This window comes from Haematobia irritans, chromosome 2 (assembly GCF_050003625.1).
Source record: "Haematobia irritans isolate KBUSLIRL chromosome 2, ASM5000362v1, whole genome shotgun sequence".
Lineage (NCBI taxonomy): Eukaryota > Metazoa > Arthropoda > Insecta > Diptera > Muscidae > Haematobia > Haematobia irritans.
This window is the reverse complement of record NC_134398.1, coordinates 82,564,817-82,580,995: the sequence shown is the minus strand read 5'-3', so window position 1 is coordinate 82,580,995 and position 16,179 is coordinate 82,564,817. Positions and strand designations below refer to the sequence as shown.

The 16,179-nt window shown below is 32.0% G+C and overlaps 1 protein-coding gene across 2 annotated transcripts in view; it reads left to right on the top strand.

Moving 5' to 3' along the window:
* The window catches only part of Schip1 (Schwannomin interacting protein 1), a 52,850-nt gene that overhangs the window by 26,888 nt on the left and 9,783 nt on the right, over positions 1 to 16,179 (top strand). The window lies entirely within an intron of this gene.

The following is a 16,179-nucleotide window of genomic DNA, read 5'->3' as shown; positions in this document are numbered from 1 at the left end:
ATCCAAGCATATAATATTTACAAACATTTTATGTGTCAAACATAATATGTTGTAACATATTACCATATATGTCCCAAACATGTTATGCTAGTTTATGAACATTATTTGCTTGCACTTAAAATATTGTGTTAAAAATTTTAGTTCCAAACATAAAATTTTTACACCCAAACATATAAAAAAACAGTCTTTTTCGTCTGCGCATTTAAGTAAATTGTGAAGTATTTTCAAATTTAATAAAATTGTGTACTTCATTTGTATAAAACTTTTTTTTATTTTTTTTTTATTTTACATCATTGAAGTAAGTAGCAAATAATTAAAATAGGGCAAATGTTCTTCATATTTGGTAAAATTTAGCTAGAATCATCTAATTTTAATGAAATAATATAAAGTTAAATCGCTTTTAAAAAATTTCTTTGACTTGGTGTAAGTAATAAATTTTCGAGAAAATCGAGATCTTGTGTCTTACATTGTTTACAAAAAGGCTATCGTTATCTAGAAACCAGTAAGGAAAGTCTAAAGTCGGGCGGGGCCGACTATATTATACCCTGCACCACTTTGTAGATCTAAAATTTTCGATACCATATCACATCCGTCAAATGTGTTGGGGGCTATATATAAAGGTTTGTCCCAAATACATACATTTAAATATCACTTGATCTGGAAGAATTTGATAGACTTCTACAAAATCTATAGACTCAAAATTTAAGTCGGCTAATGGACTAGGGTGGAACACAATGTTTGTAAAAAAATATGGGAAACATTTAAATCTGAAGCAATTTTAAGGAAACTTCGAAAAAGTTTATTTATGGTTTATCGCTCGATATATATGTATTAGAAGTTTAGGAAAATTAGAGTCATTTTTACAACTTTTCGACTAAGCAGTGGCGATTTTAGAAGGAAAATGTTGGTATTTTGACCATTTTTGTCGAAATCAGAAAAACATATATATGGGAGCTATATCGAAATCTGAACCGATTTCAATCAAATTTGGCACATATGACTATATTACTAATTGTACTCCTAGTGCAAAATTTCAACCAAATTGGGCCAAAACTCTGGCTTCTGGGGCCATATAAGTCCATATCGGGCGAAATCTATATATGGAAGCTATATCTAAATCTGAACCGATTTCAACCAAATTTGGCACGCATAGCTACTATGCCAATTCTACTCTCTGTGCAAAATTTCAATTAAATCGGAGTAAAAGATTGGCCTCTGTGGTCATATGAGTGTAAATCGGACGAAAGCTATATATGGGAGCTATATCTAAATCTGAACCGATTTCAACCAAATTTGGCACACATAGCTACAATGCTAATTCTACTCCCTGTGCAAAATGTCAACTAAATCGGAGCAAAAAATTGGCCTCAGTGGTCATTTGAGTGTAAATCGGGCGAAAGCTATATATGGGAGCTATATCTAAATCTGAACCGATTTCCACCAAATATGACACTCATAACTATAATGCTAATTCTACTCCCTGTGCAAAATTTCAACTAAATCGGAGCAAAAAATTGGCCTCTGTGGGCAAAGGAGTGTAAATCGGGCGAAAGCTATATATGGGAGCTATATCTAAATCTGAACCGATTTGGATGATATTTTGCAAGTTTTTCGAGACTCATAAAATATTCGGATGTACGGAATTTGAGGAAGATCGGTTGATATACACGCCAATTATGACCAGATCGGTGAAAAATATATATGGCAGCTATATCTAAATCTGAACCGATTTTTTCCAAAATCGGATCGTCTTTGAGCCGAAACAGGACCCTATACCAAATTTTAGGACAATCGGACTAAAACTGCGAGCTGTACTTTGCACACAAAAATACATCAACAGACAGACAGACAGACGGACAGACAGACAGACAGACGGACATCGCTAAATCGACTCAGAATTTAATTCTAAGACGATCGGTATACTAAACGATGGGTCTCAGACTTTTCCTTCTTGGCGTTACATACAAATGCACAAACTTATTATACCCTGTACCACAGTAGTGGTGAAGGGTATACATATGGGAAACGTTTAAATCTGAAGCAATTTTAAGGGAACTTCGAAAAAGTTTATTTATAATTTATCGCTCGATATATATGTATTAGAAGTTTAGGAAAATTAGAGTCATTTTTACAACTTTTCGACTAAGCAGTGGCGATTTTACAAGGAAAATTTTGGTATTTTGACCATTTTTGTCGAAATCAGAAAAACATATATATGGGAGCTATATCTAAATCTGAACCGATTTCAACCAAATTTGGCACGCATAGCTACAATGCTAATTCTACTCCCTGTGTAAAATTTCAACTAAATCGGAGTTAAAAATTGGCCTCTACGGTCATATGAGTGTAAATCGGGCGAAAGCTATATATGGGAGATATATCTAAATCTGAACCGATTTCAACCAAATTTGGCACGCATAGCTACAATGCTAATTCTACTCCCTGTGCAAAATTTCAACTAAATCGGAGCAAAAAATTGGCCTCTGTGGGCAAATGAGTGTAAATCGGGCGAAAGCTATATATGGGAGCTATATCTAAATCTGAACCGATTTTGCTGATATTTTGCAAGTTTTTCGAGACTCATAAAATATTCGGATGTACGGAATTTGAGGAAGATCGGTTGATATACACGCCAATTATGACCAGATCGGTGAAAAATATATATGGCAGCTATATCTAAATCTGAACCGATTTTTTCCAAAATCGGATCGTCTTTGAGCCGAAACAGGACCCTATACCAAATTTTAGGACAATCGGACTAAAACTGCGAGCTGTACTTTGCACACAAAAATACATCAACAGACAGACAGACAGACGGACAGACAGACGGACAGACAGACAGACGGACATCGCTAAATCGATTCAGAATTTAATTCTAAGCCGATCCGTATTCTAAAAGGTTGGTCTATGATTACTCCTTCTTGGCGTTACATACAAATGAACAAACTTATTATACCCTGTACCACAGCAGTGGTGAAGGGTATAAATACAGCACTTCACATAAACAATTACTATTAAATACACACAGAGAAAATAACGTTTTGCTCTTGAAACATATATTTTGCGGTGATCATATTCCTTCCCTGGGTGTAGAAAATATTTTGAAATTTTTAAAAGAAACTTTTCAGCTCAGTAGACAACTGTTAACTCCCATATTGACGACCTCTCCATATACATGGTTTAATCCATGCACATATATTTTTCTCTGTAATCGAGTGTTGTTAAAAGCTCTCTTTTCTCGGTTTATTGCTGCTGCTTGTTGGCATATGTATTACTTTTGGTTATTAAAAAAAAAAATTGTTTGCGATTGCATGAAATCCAAATGTGGATTGTTCCAGTGGAGTCAGTAGGAAATTGAAGTTCATCGCATAGACGACGGTCGATTGAGTTACTCTACGGTGTAGTGTTATGGCGCGCAGAGTATGAATTTCGGTAGTGACCGTGAGTTCAGTTGTTCGTAAATAAGCATTTGGCCAGTAAGCAGTTGATTCATACTTTTTTTTAACTGCATAATAAAAAAAAATAACAATAATAACAAAAGTCTAATTCCCAACACAAAACAAAGGCACATCAATGTAAAAAAATACGTATACAGTCGAACAAGGTTATAACAAACACGCAGGGACCGGTGTATTTAGCTCGTTATAGCCGTCGAAAAAAAAGAAATTATGAAAATGTGTACTTCACTCGTAATTGAAAGACAATATCTTTTATTTTTCTGTTGATCTTACTTTTCAACAAATTTTGATATTTTTAATGAAAATGTGTTAAAGGCACAACAACTAACCATAATTTCGATATTAACGTAGTCATTTATCTTTGAGCCCTGAAAAGCTGTTCGCCATAACGAATAGATCGTTGTAAGCGGGCTATGTTGTGAACGTGTTCTACTGTCTGTGGCTACACTCGAGAAAAATCGCACACACACACACACACACACACACATGAGCGAAAAACAATACGAAATATTAACTTCATTACACAATTAGTCTCCATTGCCGCCTTACCCCCCCCCCCCCCCCCCCATCTACCTTGGGATATCATAGAGCTTGAGTAACGCCATTCAAATTGAAAAGTGTGGCCATAGAGTCAAATACGTACAACTCAACTGAGACCGTCGTATATATTAAAACTGAAAAAAGAAGAGAAACAAAACAAAATTAGGAAATTAAATAAACAGCTTTTGGAGACCAAAACTATACAAAGATTTTAAGCAAATGACACGATCATGACTACCAGTGCAACTGCCATTCAAAGGGACATCAAGGATTCGGAGAATGGTACCGATCCTTTTAGAGTACAACCCAGGCGTCATTATAAAAAGGATTCACGATTTGTTTTCGATTTGTACACCTTGTGTTACGATGAAAACGAAAGCGTCGACACCGTGGAATTGTTTACATCCATTGTCAACAATACGGCAGCGGGAAATTGGAAGGAAGAGGTACTATACATTATTATAATCATCATTTAATTTTAAGAAATTACTTTTGTTATCTGTTAACACGGACTCACTTATGGCCAAGACATAAATGATAGTCAAATTGGCCTGAAGGGCAAGTGATAAAAATTGCAAAAATTTTATGCTGTTTATTTAACCCTATACTCATAGAAAAAATCATGCACGGCGTGCTCATTTCAAAACGATTCGTTCATGAAAATGAATCAACACAAATGTGGTGTCAAACGGAGAACAGGCGGTGTCAATCTGACAACGATAAAATGACACCATGCGTTGTCGAAATAACAACCAGCGTTCACGATCTGAAAACGTTGTGGTTACGAATTAATAAACAAAATTAAAAAAAGATATCCGCTACCGTGACTCGAACCTTTATTTTCTGCACTATACGCGTTAACAGCCGTCTTAGCACATTGCACCACCGAAGGATTATTTTAAGACTTTTCATGGCCAAAGAAAAAACGAATGCCGTTCATGAAATCGTGAACCCCCGTGGACGAAATTGTGAACATTCCGTTTTGATTTTTTGTGAACGTTTCCGTTTCATTTTGTCACCGTCCGTTCACGACTATGGAACGTAGTTTTTTCTATTAGTGTACACTCAAAAACAGTTTACTTGGATCCAAAGTTTTTGACCTTCTTTTAAAGATTTTTGTATTGATTTCGAGACAAAGATGCGGGTTCTTTAAAATACGGAAATGTTTTGTGACCCATCTGGCTTTGAATCTAGGATCTATAAAATTAAAATTAGGATACAAATCTCATTTATCAAATTTTTATTCTATTCTTCCAGTATATTAATAAAGCTATTCACTTAGAAACAAATACCAGTTTAAAAATCCAAATTATGACGGATACTTCGAAGTAAAAAATATTTTCTTAATTGCAAAAAACTTTAAACCAAACATGATAAACGCTCAAAATATGTCTTAGCCTATATTTGAAGCGTTTTTATCTTAAATCTAAAGATTCAATATTTCAGGTAATTTAAGGACGATTTCTTTAAATCAAAAATGTGTTTCATTACTTTAAGGAAAATTTGCCTTTGTTTAAAGACATGCAGCTTTAACGAAGAGGCGCAAATTTTTAAAATGTGTGTCGTAAATTTAATGAATGAATTTTTTGAAGCAAAGATTATAAACTTTCTTTTAATTAAAATTCCATTATTTTAAAGAAATTTGTCCTTAATAGTGTGTAATTTGCGCATCCTAAAATTGAGGTTGCGTAATCTTTAATATCACGTAAATATTTTGTTCAGTGTAACCATAACAAGATGCGTTTAAGAACTATACACAGAAAAGTTTAGCTAATCCCCAGTAAAAAAAAAAATTGGAAGTTGTTAGAAATGCATTACACTGAAAAAACAGTGTACCTACCAAGAAGAAAACTTTTGGTTAATTTTAGAAATTTTTGAAAATTTTAACTAAACAGTATTACAAACGCTGGCATCACGCCGATATAACAAAAATATGTAAGTAAATATTTTTCGACAAATTCAAGAAAATTTATTAGACATAATTAAGTTTTTTCACATGTTAAAGAAAATTTTGTAGTTTGAAGAAAAAAATTGGAGTTCAAAATTGCAAGAATATCTTTAGTATATTTGGGTTAAAAACAATTTTTTACCTGAGGAATCCGATGATGATAGTTTTTGTTTAGTTTTGTTTTTAACAATATTATATACTTTAAAGAACCTGTTATGATTACACGCGTCAAGCTTTGTTAATAAATCGTAAAACATATCGGTATCTTAATTTTATTTTTATATAGCCTACATTCAAAGAAGATGCATCTCCCCTTATAGGGGAGATCAAAATCTTTGGATGCATATAAGCAAATACTCATAGAACACAACCTTGCGATAGTAAACAGGTGTTTGCAAATTTTGAACTATGTATGTATGTATGACTTCTTTATTTCATCATATAAGTTTTATTTGTGTACACAGAAAAAATTTTCGTAGTTAAACTAACGCTAAATTTTACTCATTTTTATTGGAAAAAAATTTTATTTGCTTGTAAAGGGTGATTTGTTAAGAGCTTGATAACTTTTTTTTTTTTTAAAAACGCATAAAATTTGCAAAATCTCATCGGTTCTTTATTTGAAACGTTAGATTGGTCCATGACATTTACTTTTTGAAGATAATTTCATTTAAATGTTGACCGCGGCTGCGTCTTAGGTGGTCCATTCGGAAAGTCCAATTTTGGGCAAGTTTTTCGAGCATTTCGGCCGGAATAGCCCGAATTTCTTCGGAAATGTTGTCTTCCAAAGCTGGAATAGTTGCTGGCTTATTTCTGTAGACTTTAGACTTGACGTAGCCCCACAAAAAATAGTCTAAAGGCGTCAAATCGCATGATCTTGGTGGCCAACTTACCGGTCCATTTCTTGAGATGAATTGTTCTCCGAAGTTTTCCCTCAAAATGGCCATAGAATCGCGAGCTGTGTGGCATGTAGCGCCATCTTGTTGAAACCACATGTCAACCAAGTTCAGTTCTTCCATTTTTGGCAACAAAAAGTTTGTTAGCATCGAACGATAGCGATCGCCATTCACCGTAACGTTGCGTCCAACAGCATCTTTGAAAAAATACGGTCCAATGATTCCACCAGCGTACAAACCACACCAAACAGTGCATTTTTCGGGATGCATGGGCAGTTCTTGAACGGCTTCTGGTTGCTCTTCACTCCAAATGCGGCAATTTTGCTTATTTACGTAGCCATTCAACCAGAAATGAGCCTCATCGCTGAACAAAATTTGTCGATAAAAAAGCGGATTTTCTGCCACTGATTTTGGTAATAAAATTCAATGATTTGCAAGCGTTGCTCGTTAGTAAGTCTATTCATGATGAAATGTCAAAGCATACTGAGCATCTTTCTCTTTGACACCATGTCTGAAATCCCACGTGATCTGTCAAATACTAATGCATGAAAATCCTAACCTCAAAAGAATCACCCTTTAGTTAAATTTTATTATTTTTATCGAAATTTTCTACAGCTTAATGAAATCTTACTTTTTTTAAGTATGTCTCAAAAATTGTATGAACTAAACGTGAGTATAAAGTTCAATTACCGTACACATAAGTTAAATATGAACTAAAACAAATGAAAATGTTCGTACGATTCCCAAAAATACGAACGAAGGAACTACTGTATGGTTAAAAGGGTCATGATTTAGCGCCAATGATTTTCTTCTTTACTTTTAGTTAATTTTTTCTTCTATGAGATGATGTAATTTCGTGAACTGCAGTTAAAAAGTACAACAGGGCATTAAAAATTCCTGGTTTTAACAACGCCTTGTGGAATTCTCAAAAAGTGGGGTAAAATTTAGTTCAACATTCGTGCGTGGTAGTTCATTCTTCCTACAAAACAGTTCACATTTTTTTCGGTGTAATTTCAATATAACCCAGCAAAAACTCTCATTATCGGGTAATCTTGTAGGTAAGCCTGTTTAAAAATTAATAACCACTTATTAATTGGCATCGCTCCGGATTACATTTACATACGCATGTCCTATGAGGAAAGTACTTCTCCCCAGGCATACCTTTGGCCATGAAATTAGTACAGCTTTTAAAGCATATAATCACCTAATATGTAATCACTTATTCGTAGATATACCAAACTTTGCAAAATAGCCACTTATTTTCTCAGGCAACCAAATGGACTTTACTTGAATAGAAACGAATATTGTAGAAATAAACAAAAATGTAACAAATCATATAAATAAGATTACAGACAAATTAATTTCACAGTTAAAATAGAAATAAATGTTGTTGTTTAAGGGAGTTAGATTCACATTATGTTCGAAATCTACTAAAAGTGGATTTTATATATCCCTTTTTATAAGGCAAATGACAGTGAAGTCGATTTTGAAAGTGTAATGTGAATGAGGTTAATAAAGCATTTATTTAAAACATAGTAATGCTAATGTCATTAATTTAAAACACAATTATTATGAAATATTCGTAAAGAATATTCCTTAACGGAAAAAATTTTCAGAATTAAAATTTTTTTTAAGTAAATGCTCAATTATGTGAATAAATATACCTAATGGTACGTACCATCATTTATTCTATTTTATGAAGTCATTAACAGCCAAATGCATTACATTTTGAGAATATCAATTCGAAAATTACCGAGAAGTATTTATTATTGTCATTACAAGTCAGTCACTATAACTCACCGCAATGTAATGCAATGTGTAATGACAGCTTTACTCCTGGTAATGTAAATTGTAATGAGATGTGGTTACCTAGTTTTTGCTGGGAAGTATTTATATAATATAAGATAATATAAATATAAAGAAGCCGTATTCATAAAAAGTTAATTGAGGTTTATAAACGATTGATAAACTATTTCGTGAAAAATTGCATTCATAAACGATTAATAGCTTACGAAACCTTTAGCAAGTCTTTGATAAATTGTAAAAAATTATTGTAGGTTGTACCCTTCTTTAACTCTTTGATAAAATCGCAAAATGCTTTTTTTGGGCAATACCTATTAATTTATCGCGGTTTTATGCTATTTTGTATATCATTATATGCCAATGCGTATAAAATGGGCGATCTTTTCTTATAAAAACCCTATTTTGATGCCATTTTTAAAAATACTAATCCAAATAAGAGAACTGCAGAAATAGACGTACAAAATTCATACCTACCAATATTATGTAAATTTAACGGCATCTTAAACTTCCTTTTTATTTTACTTTAATGAAAAATGCGTTGAAAATTAGCTCGAGAAATTAAATAGATGAATTCCATTAGATTAGTGATGTGTTTTTAATAACAATAGACTTTATGTTCGAATACAATCCGGTTCGATTAATACTAACATATTAACTAATTATAAAATGATTGTATATTGTGAGTAATGTATTCTGTATAAATTAGTTTACCCTGGAAAATTATGTTTCGCCACAAAATCATTAAAATATTGAGACTTTATTTTTATTAAGATCAACCGGTTATAATTCGATCTTCATCACTACGATGAAACTGACAAGATGTAACGACATGTGTTGCCACCTGATCACTAAAAACGCATGACAACTATAATAGTGTTATAAATGATTAATGAATACCTATTTTTATATAAGGCTTATAGATTAAAAAGAGCGTGATAGCTATCACTGGTTTAGAGTGCACGTTAATGATTTTTTATGAATAAGGCCGATTGTATTTTAATTCATGTGCCATGTTTTTTAATTTATGTGCCACGTCTTGAACTAAGTTTACACCAATATTACTCGGTAATAAGAGTTTTTGCTAGGTTTAATTTTTTTCTAAACTTTGTTTGATTAAAAACAAATTAACGATTTAAATTTATTGGATATGGATATAGGACATAGGATTCCAAGTATCGACTTGGTATAAAAATATAAAAATGAAGTTTCATAGAATTCTTTTTTTTTTTTCTTTTCTTGCAGTAAAAATATTTTATAATGACTTTACAAATAATATATAAGCCACATTATGCGATTTTTTTATGAAATATTAGACGTAGACAGCTGTAGTTCATTCCTACACACTCAAAAAAAGTCACTTCTGTAACATATATCCCAAACACATTTTGCTTCAACCATATATATCTTCAGGATTGGTCCAAACAAAATATTGTTTGTATTGTTCAAACATATTATGTTTCACCTTAGGGCATATACTGGTAGAAAAAAATTTTAATGAAATTTTCTTTGTGTGGATATATTTTTAAATGTTACTTCCATTATTTTACTTGCAGCATACTTTCTAGGTCTCTTTTTCTAAACACATATATGTTTATAGGCTATTTCTAAATTAATATATGTTTGCATCTAAGCATATTATATTTACAAACATTTTATGTCCCAAACATAATATGTTCTAATATATTAACATATATGTCCCAAACATATTATGCTAGTTTATGAACATTATATGCTTGCACTTAAATATATTGTGTTAAAAAAATTGAGTTCCAAACATATAATGTTTACAACCAAACATATGAAAAACAGTCTTTTTCGTCCGTGTACTCTTTGTGCGAAATTTTTTTTTCTGCCTTTGATTGAATTTATCAGTACGGTCATTGAAATTTCTACCCACCTTTAGTTAATAACATTTTTGAGACTTGGAATAAAGAAAACTTCACTAGGCTGAGGAGATTCATTTAAAAAATAAAAATTAAACTAAAAGAAATCACTGTTTTGCAATGAAAATACATTAACTTTACCAACTTTATTTTAGTTCATGAAATTATTATATTTGGAGAAAGTTTCCTTTACTCTAATAATTTTTTGGTTACGCCAGTTAAATTAACTAAAAATATATACACAAATAAAGCATAAAGATTTACTATATTCGTTTCTCTCACAAAATAGTTCATTATTTCTTTAAATTTGTAAAGTTTACTACAAATGGTTCCATCTTGAACTTCGTATGGCACTAAAGACATTCATGCAATTTTGAACTCCAATTTTTTCCTTCAAACTACAAAATTTTATTTAACAAGTGAAAAAAAAAAATAATAATATGTAATAAATTTTCTTGAATTTGTCAGCTTTTGTAGTACTTTTTGGTTAAAATTTTCTAAAAATATTCTAAATTTTCTAGAAGTAACCAAAATTTTTCTTCCTGGTGGGTTTACATTTTTTTCAGTGTACTGATAGCTATTTAATGTAATTAGTTTTTTTTTAATTAAATTTTTTTAAACGTTATAGTTAACATACCAACAGATGCATTTGCTCTGCCAGCATTTTACTACTTGTTCTGGATAAACAAGTTCTGTGTTTCTAGTCCGCTATGGCTTGGCTATGTAGTGTGGTTTATACATGCGAACATGTGCATCTTACAGGATATAGATCAGATGCAATTCCTAATCTCCGCAAAATCTTTAGGTTAGGTTAGAGCACACATACACGAATGCCTTTATATTCTTCGGTTTTACCTAAGACAATATGTGAAATACAAAAAATCTTAAAGAAAACCACCCCTAAGAACGATATGCTATTGAACACAATATTCTCTCGCTACTTCAGCCATATGTTTGGCTGACGGTGATGTAAAAAGTCTTGTGTTCGGATATGTAAGATGGTTTGCCCTTATCTTAGTTTCTTAGAAAATGAGTGTTAGTGGGAGGTAGGAAAAGATAGACCACCTTTGCATTGTAAACGTATATATGGGTCACTCCATTATTAAGTAACACACGAATGTACACATATTTTGGTATAGGATGATTCTGTAATATGGTTTAAAATATAAGTTTTTAAATGAGGCTGAACCAACCAGATTACCCATACAATGGTTATATAATTTCGACTATGAGTAGAACAATTTGGGGAAAATTCAACATAATTCAAATACATGTATACGCCAAGAAACAAACATTTTAAATGTCTGATATTAGTATGCGACTAATATTGATTCCATTATTAAAAAGAGGAAATCGCTCAATTAGTGGGGATAATAAATAACATTTGTGAAAATAGGGCAATATATTTATTTAAGAGCTACATGTAAGTCTAAATACGATCGGCTAATACATATACATTTGAAATTTGAGCAACATTGGTTAATAAATAAGAGTACGAGTATTATGGCCAAATTTGGGAAAATCGAGCGTTGCATATACATATATGGTAGCTACGAGGGCAGTTCGAAAACTTCTTAGCCTAGCACAAAAAGCGCAGTATAAACAGGAAAAAGTTAAGTGTTTTGGAAACTTCCATCTATGTTATGAACACATGTTTCGATCTGGCAACTCCTTCATATAGAAACATGTGTTCAAAAAAGACGCATCCGCAATTTTTTTACAATGGAAAAATTAGATATGCGTGCTGTCATTAAATATTTACATAAAAAAAGTTTATCGGGACAAGAAATTCATAATGATATGGTGAATATGTTAGGTGAAAGTGCACCTTCATATGCAACAGTACAGCATTGAAGATGAACCAGTGGACGTCCAAAAACAGCAACAACAACAGAAATTGTAGCCAAAGTGCATGATATGGTATTAAATGATCGACGAATAAAAGTGCGTGAAATTGCTAATATCATGGGCATCTCAAATGATCGAGTCCACTTAATTGTGCATGAAGAACTACAGATGAAAAAGCTCGTATATCCAAATCTGAACCGATTTGGATGATATTTTCCAGGTTTGGTTAAATTTCAGGCTCACTTAGACTATTCAGTCCATTGTGATTACCACAGAAGATTACCTTGCGCTAAATTTCAGTAAGATTGGTTACTAAATAAGGCTATTATGGTCAGAAATAAAGTTATAAGGAGTAAGTTTTTGATAAACGGACGGCACATATATATGGGAGCCATATCAAAATCTGAACCTGATTGGGATTCTATTTTGCAGTTTTGGTTGATATTACAGGAGATGACCTTGTACTAAATTTAAGTAAGAATGTTCACTAGGTTCAAAAATAAGGTTATAAGGGACAAATTTTTGAAAATCCGGTGCTACATATATATGGGAGTTATATCTAAATCTGAACCGATATGGATGAAATTTTTTACATATAGTCAGTACTATAGAAGATTAGAGTGAACCAAATTTGAGTAAGATCGGTTGATAAATAAAGGTTTTATGGCCCAATTTTGTGAAAATCGGGCAATACATATATATGGGAGCTATAGCTAATTCTGAACCGATTTCGATGATTTTTTGCACATATACACTCAAAAAAAGTGAACTCTCTATTTCACTAAAGCCAATTTAACTTTCGTTTAGTTCATGGAATTATTATGTTTGGAGAAAGTTTCCTCTACTCTAATAATTTTTTGTGTACGTTAGTTAAATTAACTATTGATAAATAAGAGACTTATGACAAAATTTTGGAAACTTATATATGGGAGCTATATCTAAATCAGAAGCGATTTCGATGAAATTTGGCACACTTAGGTTAGGTTAGGTTAGGTGGCAGCCCGATGTATCAGGCTCACTTAGACTATTCAGTCCATTGTGATACCACATTGGTGAACTTCTCTCTTATCACTGAGTGCTGCCCGATTCCATGTTAAGCTCAACGACAAGGGACCTCCTTTTTATAGCCGAGTCCGAACGGCGCTCCACATTGTAGTGAAACCACTTAGAGAAGCTTTGAAACCCTCAGAAATGTCACCAGCATTACTGAGGTGGGATAATCCACCGCTGAAAAACTTTTTGGTGTCCGGTCGAAGCAGGAATCGAACCCACGACCTTATGTATGCAAGGCGGGCATGCTAACCATTGCACCACGGTGGCTCCCACACTTAAAGGATGGTCAATTAGATTGCCTTGACGCCGATCGGTTAGTAAATGAACTCAATACGACCCGATTTATCGAAATCGGGATATACATACATATGGGAGCTATATCTAAATTTGATCCGATGTTTTCCAAATTCAATAGCGTTCGTCCTTGTACCAAAAAATGCCATATATCAAATTTCATCAAAATCGGTTAATAATTGCGACCTGAATCCTGCGAACAACTAATACATGGACGGACGGACACCAAGCGCTAGATCGACTCAGGAGGTGATTCTGAATCGATCGGTATATATTTTATGGGATCGTATAGATGATACTCTAACGTAAGTAATAAGACCAATTAGAAGAAAATCGACCGAAAAATTACAAAGTTATAAGCAATTGAGTGAACAAATCCGATGTCAAATCATGCAAATATGAGCAACTCATCCACACAAAAATGCCTCTTGGCCATAGAGAAATTTGCATGATTTGACATCATTAAATTGCTTATACACCGAAAAAAGTGAACTGTTTTATAGGAAGAATCAACTACCTCGCACGAAAATTGAACCAAATTTTACACCACATTTTGAGATTTCTACAAAGCGTTGTTAAAAGCTGGAAATTTTAATGTCCTGTTGTACTTTTTAACTGCGAAATTACATCATCTCATAGAAGAAAAAATTAACTAAAAGTAAAGAAGAAAATCATTGGTGCCAAATCATGACCATTTTAACCATACAGTAGTTCATTCTTACTATTTTTGGGAATCGTACGAAAACCTTCTTTTGCTTTAGTTCATATTGAACTTATGTGTACGGTCATTGAACTTTATACTCACGTTTAGTTCATAAATTTCTTCAGACATACTTAAAAAAATTAAGCTTTCATTAAGCTGTGGAAAATTTCGATAAAAATAATAAAATTTAACTACAAGCAAATAAATGTTTTCCAATAAAAATAAGTTAAATTTAGCGTTAGTTTAACTACGGAAATTTTTTTCTGCGTAACTTTGTCATTTTTAGGTCGATTTTCTTCTAGTTGGTCTTATTACTCACGTTAGGGTATCATCTATACAACCATGAAGAATGGTTTATACTTTTTTGACGGAAAAGGTCCATTAAAAATACGACTTTTTTGAAAATTTGGATTTTTTTATTTTTTGAACCACTTAACTTATAACGATTATTCGTCATCTTAATACCTTTCATTTAAGTACCAACAACGATATAATCGGTCAATTCTAACTCGAGATATATAATTTGTTTAGTGAAAAAAGAGCGAAAAACTAAAGCTAACGGGATATCTCAAAAACTGTTCCATAAAAAAAAAACATTTTTTTCGATTTCAGCAGATCAAAATACACAAGAAAAGTCGACTCTCATCAAGTGTACATTTTCAGTGTAAACTAGTGTAATTATTTTCTATATATATATACTATTTATGGTTCATAAAAAAAGAAAATAGAAATTGCTATAAAATTTCAAAACTATTATTAAAATAAGTATGAATAAATAAATAACAATACAATAAATAATTGTTTGTAACAATTATTTTTTTTTTTTGGAATTTTGCGATCAAAATCTTTTGAATTTTTAATTTAACCAATTTAAAAAATTAATTTAAAGTGCCGAAGAAATCAATTAATTTTCTAATCAAGTATATTTTTTATTTCTAATTAATTCTGTGATTGATACTATCATTTTCGTGATTGAATAAATTTTAGTTAAAAAAATAATTGGATAAATTATTTTTGTGATTGAATCAGAATAAAATGTTTTTCCGTGCAAATAAAGTTAAATAGGCTATAGACATTTTCGTTGAATTTTTTCTGAGGGAAGTTTAATTGATGTGAAGGATTTATTAATTAAAGTAGAGTGAATTATACCTCCTGAATGGATTACTAGTTTATAAGTAATTGCGTCTAGTTGGTTAGGATGAGATTGGCATAAGTGAAACTTCAGTCGTGAAGCCGATTAATTTCAAATTATTTCTCACACATGAGTAGTGACTATGTCGTGCCACATACATATCCACACAGAGAAAAAATGGCCTTAAAACACAAACAAACATAAAAGACTCATTTCTCTGATATAGACTTTTTCTTGTTCAAAATTCGATCAACTTACGCATGGAGTCATTTTGTCCTTATAGTTAGTGATTCGACTTAAAAATGGTATAAAGGAAATTTGTTAATTATTCTGAACATTTTTTCTTTCTTTCAATTTCTTTCAAAATTAATGAAATCTCCCTTAATGTTGTTGACTTTTTGTATCTCGACGGCAAAAGGTAAAAAAAAACATAGAAGATGTCATCGAACACTTTATTTTAAAGACTTTCTTACTGGAAAGTATAGTCTGAATTTGGAAATTTAACTTGTCAGACAAATCATCCTAAGAACATTCATCATAAATGAATGTTGTATTGCATTCCATAGAAATCGGCTAAATGAAGGAAGCCACCATTTTTTGTTTAGTTTCTTTCATGGAAATACC